This window comes from Elephantulus edwardii, unplaced genomic scaffold (assembly GCF_000299155.1).
Source record: "Elephantulus edwardii isolate Elephantulus edwardi_28Jun2011 unplaced genomic scaffold, EleEdw1.0 scaffold00148, whole genome shotgun sequence".
NCBI lineage: Eukaryota > Metazoa > Chordata > Mammalia > Macroscelidea > Macroscelididae > Elephantulus > Elephantulus edwardii.
This window is the reverse complement of record NW_006399898.1, coordinates 7,429,035-7,435,020: the sequence shown is the minus strand read 5'-3', so window position 1 is coordinate 7,435,020 and position 5,986 is coordinate 7,429,035. Positions and strand designations below refer to the sequence as shown.

Here is a 5,986-nt window from a genome sequence, read left to right as displayed (position 1 = left end):
TTGCATGAGTTCCCTGTTTTTCAAAGCAGCGTAGTATTCCATTGTGTGAGTATACCACAGCTTGTCTATCCATTCGTTTGTTGATGGGCACTTAGGTTGTTTCCAAGTCCTTGCTATTGTGAACAAAGCCGGGATAAACACGGGTGTGCATGAGCATATACATTTTAATAATAATAAAAGATAGAGTCTGGGTCATGGGGCGAGGCCCCGCGGGCCGCTGGGAATGGAGACGTTCGTGCTCCCTGAGACTGATCCGTGGTGGTTGGGGCATAGATGCCATGTGGCCTGTGCTTTGGACTGTGGTACATACCTATGCATCTTACATCATATTCCCAGTGGACTTCGTGGTTGAGGCTGTGGGCTACCACCTGGAATGGTTCATCCGGGAAAAGGTTCCACAGCCTGTGGAGCAGAAGAGCGCCGAGAGGACCGCATAATGAACGAGCTGCTAGGCAAGGACCACACCCAAGTGGTGAGCCTTAAGGACAAGGTGGAATTTGCCCCCAAAGTGGTCCTGAACAGATACTTCCCAGAGAAGAATAAATGGAGAAAATGGGGCCCTACAGGTCCTTCCATGGGCCACAACTGGACCTGCCAACATGTCAACTCAGCCACAGACTCCCATCTCAGATTCATGTTTTGTTGCCTAGCCCTCCTGCACTACACATGCACACACATCCAGGTTGTTGTTCTAGGGTCAGATAGATCCACTAGCAGCTGAGGGTGTGGTGACAGGATAGGCGCTTGTAGGTCTTGCCCTGGAGGCTGCATCTGCTTAGTCTTCTATTGTGGCAGATGCCACAATTGATTAAGCTTATGTGACTAGGAGGAGGTGGGGTACCCCCTCTTTCCCATCAGTGACTGTTATGAATTGACCTCACAGGCAATGCTTGGGGCTTGGATGTTACCTGTAGGATGGATTCCTACCTTTCTAGTTTTAGTTTGTGCTGAGAAGACTTAAAAATTATCCTTGATTCCTGTCACTAGTTTGCCCTTTCCTTTATGTTCTTCCAGAAATCCTGTCTTCCCAGCTCAGGAATGGGGTTCCTTGGGAAGAAAACTGGTTTTTGTGCTTGTAAGCCCAGGTTATTCACTTTGGGACAGAGAGGTACATCCACCTGGTGAATTTGCTTGAAAACAATCACCATCTTCTACCCCTTATCACTGAGTAGTATGAAACAGTAAACCAAGTCTGAGAACCATAAAAAAAAAATAGAACATATCCTTGTTTAGATCATATTTTTCTAAAATAAAATTTTAATTGTGACTTACAATTTACAGAGAAGTTGGATTTTCATGCATTCACTCTTGCACATTTTACCCCAACACTTTCCCTTTTTGATAACTTTTCTTTTTAAATATTAGGAAATATTCAGGTGTTTTGGAATGATTTCTAATTGTCTATTTGCCTTAACATATTAAAAGAGTTCCATTAAATTGCGAATTAAGCAATTGATATTGACTTACATCCAAATCACAGCTGCCCAGTATTTAAGTAATTGCTTTTTAAATAGGCCTTTGTTCCTAGGCACATTGGGTGGCCCTCAGCTTCTAATTTTCAGTTAATAGCTGAACATGTTAACCCTCTGTACCCCTGGGGGCTTCATTATAAATTGTCATTCCTGTTACTGACATTGATTTATTTCAACTTCTAGTTACTCCGTGTGACAAAATAAAACTACTTCAAGGTGTTTTTAGGCTGTAATTTTAAAGGAGCAAATGACCTGGTATAGACACTAAAAAAGGAAAGTGAAAAAGAAGAAGCTTGAGAACCAGAAAATGGCTTAGAAAGGGCTATGAAATAAAGAGCCCTAAAAATCTGAAAATTCTTTCTGTGAATCTATTAAATGACACCATTAGATACTTCTTTTCAAATTAGGTCAAGTAACAATATTACTGCTGAAATGTCAGTGTTATAAGCAGCAGGGAAGATACTGTTAAGAAAACAATCATCTTTTCAAGACCCACAAGGAACTGTCAAGTGTCCTTTCACAAAAGAGGGGTTGCTGGGTTATTATTAATTTGGTTGGAGTAAAGGAGACGAAACCAATTTGCGATCCAGTCTTCTCTCTGTATTGCTACACTGCTGTGATGTGCAGACTCTAGATGTCGGTAGAAATAAGGACTGTTGGTGGTGGTGGTGTTATGTGCCATCAAGTCGCTTGCGACTCATAATGACCCTATGTACAACAGCCCTTTTACTGAAGATTATCCAAAACGACTGGAACAGCACATCAGCAGAGAACTACCAGAAGTCCAGGCTGGGTTTCGAAGGGGTCGTGGTACTAGGGATATTGTAGCTGATGTTAGATGGATCTTAGCTGAAAGCAGAGAATACCAGAGGAATGTCTGTGTTTCATTGACTATGCCATTGACTATGCAAAGGCATTTGACTGTGTGGATCATAACAAACTGTGGCTGACTCTGAGAAGAATGGGAATCCCAGAACACTTGATCATGCTAATGCGAAACCTATCCTTGGACCAGGAGGCAGTCGTCAGAACAGAGCAAGGGAACACTGCATGGTTCAAAATTGGGAAGGACGTATGCCAGGGATGCATCCTATCTCCATACCTTTTCAACCTATACGCAGAACAGATTATCCGGGAGGCTGGGCTTTATGAGGAGAAGTGTGGCGTCAGGATTGGTGGAAGATCTAGTAACAGTCTGCGTTACACAGGTGACACAACCCTCCTTGCTGCAACTGAAGAGGACCTGAAATGCTTGTTGCAGAGGGTCAAGGACTGCAGCCTTCAGTATGGATTGATACTCAATGTCAAGAAGACAAAGATTTTCACAATAATTGGCAGCATCAGGGTGGATGGTGAAGAGATTGAGATTGTTCACAGCTTTAGTTTGCTTGGCTCTACAGTCACCACTCTTGGCACCAGTAGCCAGGAAATTAAAAGATGTATTGCGATGGGAAAGTCTGTTGTTGGGACCTCTCCAAAGTACTGAAGAGCAATGGTGTCTCTCTGGAGACTAAGGTGCGTTTGATACAGGCCATGGTCTTCACAATTACAATCACTTCACAATCTGGCACAGGACAGAGCAGAGTTTAGGGCTGTTGTACATAGGGTCGCTATGAGTCGCAAGCGACTCGATGGCACATAACAACAACAATCCTGTGCCAGTCGCACTGTTTCTGACACTCCCATCCCAATTACCCCAGTCACTGAATCAATCCATCTCATAGAGGGCCTTCCCCTCCTGTGCCATCCCTCCACCCTACCAAGCATGATGTCCCTCTCCAAGGACCGGTCCCTTCTTACAACATGTCCAAAGTATGTCAGACAAAGCCCCAGAATCCTTGTCTCCAAGGAACAGGCTGGTTTAACCCTCTCCAGGATGAATCTGTTTGTTTTCTTGGCAGTCCATGGTACTACTCTTCTCCAGCACCACAGCTCAAAGGGGTCAATTCTCCTTCTATCCTTCCTAGTCCTTGTCTAACTCTCTGATACATAACAAGTGATAGCAAATACCATGGCCTATAGCAGATGCAACTTAGTCTTCAGAGAGACACCATTGCTCTTCAGTACTTTGGAGAGGTCCCTAACAGCAGACTTTCTCATCGCAATACATCTTTTAATTTCCTGGCTACTGGTGCCAAGAGTGGTGACTGTAGAGCCAAGCAGACTGAAGCTGTGAACAATCTCAATCTCTTCACCATCCACCCTGATGCTGCCAATTATTGTGAAAATCTTTGTCTTCTTGACATTGAGTCTCAATCCATACTGAAGGCTGCAGTCCTTGACCCTCTGCAACAAGCATTTCAGGTCCTCTTCAGTTGCAGCAAGGTGGGTTGTGTCATCTGTGTAACGCAGATTGTTTATAGATTTTCCACCAATCCTGACGCCACACTTCTCCTCATAAAGCCCAGCCTCTCAGATAATCTGTTCTGCATACAGGTTGAAAAGGTATGGAGAATAGGACACATCCCTGGCGTATGCCTTTCCCAATTTTAAACCATGCAGTGTTTCCTTGCTCTGTAGGTTTCGCATTAGAACAATCAAGTGTTCTGGGATTCCCATTCTTCTCAGAGTCAGCCACAGTTTGTTATGATCCACACAAACACGTTTGCATAATCAATGAAACACAGATATACATTCTTCTGGTATTCTCTGCTTTCAGCTAAGATCCATCTAACATCAACTACAATATCCCTAGTACCACGACCCCTTCTAAACCCAGCCCGGACTTCTGGCAGTTCTCTGCTGATGTGCTGTTCCAGTCATTTTTGGATAGTCTCAGTAGAATCTTGCTTGCATGTGAAATCAATGATACTGTTCTACAGTTTTCACACTCTGTTGGGTCACCCTTCTTTGGGATGGGAACAAATACAGATCTCTTCCAGTCAGTTGGCCAAGTGGTTGTTCTCCAGATTTCTTGGCACAACTTGGTGAGCACATCCAGGGCAGCATCTGTTAGCTGAAATACGTCAGTTGGTATACCATCTATTCCTGGGGCCTTTTTTTTTGCTATTTCCTTCAAAGCAGCTTGAACTACTTCCTTCATCACCATAGGCTCTTGCTCATATGTTATGTCATTAAATTCTTCTGTGTCTGCCAGTTCCTTTTGATACAGTGACTCAGTATAGTCTTTCCATCTTCTTTTAATACTTCCGGGATCATTTAATATTCTGCCTAAAGCATCCTTGATTACAGCAACTCGAGGTTTAAATTTGTTCTTCAGTTCCTTGAGCTTAAGAAATGCTGAGCGAGTTTGACCCTTTTGATTTTCCGACTCCAGCTCCTTGCACATTTCATGGTAATATTTTGCTTTGTCATCCCGTGCTGCCCTTTGGAATCTTCTGTTCAGCTCTTTAGTATCTCGAATTCTTCCTTGTGCTTTGGCTTCTCTGCACTCCAATCTTCAGAGTTTCGTCTGACATCCATTTTGGTCTTTTTTTTCTCTTCTGTCTTTGTAATGATCGTCTGCCCTCTTCCTGGATGATACATTTGACATCCTCCCACAATTCTTTAGGTCTTTGCTCATTAGTGTGAGGCCTCAAACCTGTTCCTGAGATGGTTGTGAAATTCAGGTGGGATGAACTCAAAGTCATATTTTGATTCCGTTAGATTCGGTTAAATTTTCCTCATCTTCAGCTTGAACTTGAATATGAGTACTTGGTGGTCTGTTCCACAATCAACTCCTGGTCTTGTTTTCACAGCTCATATTGAGCTTCTCCAGCGGTTTTTTCCCGCAGGTGTAATTGATCTGATTCCTATGCATACCATTGGGTGAAATCCATGTGTATAACCTGCGTTTATGTTTCTTATAAAACGTATTTGCTATGAATAAGTCATTGATTGTGCAAAATCCAATCATTCTATCTCCAGCTTTATTTCTCTCACCAAGTCCTTGTTTTCCAACTACTGAATCTTTTCTGTTCCCAACTTTTGCATTCCAGTCATCCATTATTATCAAAGCATCTTGATTGCATGCTCGATCAATCTCCAACTGTAAAAGTTGGTAGAAATCATTTATTTCTTCTTCTTTGGCTCTGGTTGCTGGTGCCTGTATCTGAATGATAGTGGTATTCACTGGACTTCCTTGTAAGCGTATGGATATTATCCTGTCCCTCACAATGTTGTACTTCAAGACGGATCTAGAAATTACTTTTTTAACTATGAAAGTAACTCCGTTTTTCCTTGCCTTTTCATTTCCGGAGTAATATATAATCATCTGACTCAAAGTGCCCAATGCTGGTCCATTTCGTCTCTCCAATGCCTAGTATGTCAATATTTGTGCGTTCCATTTCTTTCTTAACAATATCTGATTTTCCTACATCCATGGTTCTCACATTCCATGTTCCAGTCACTAGTGTCTGCTTACAACTGTTCCTCTTTGTATTTCCATACTTGAAAGTTCTACCTCGTTGCCCTCTCTGTTAGTCTGTTATGTACAACGGACATAAGGACTAGAGCTTTTTAATCTAAATCATGACGTTGGACAATGTTTGAAAAATAGAACATTTGATATGAGT

General features: G+C 42.5%; 1 pseudogene; it reads left to right on the top strand.

The window, feature by feature from the left end:
- Positions 1–278: 278 nt before the first annotated feature.
- LOC102877175 lies at positions 279–1,079 on the top strand (annotated as a pseudogene).
- Positions 1,080–5,986: the final 4,907 nt, after the last annotated feature.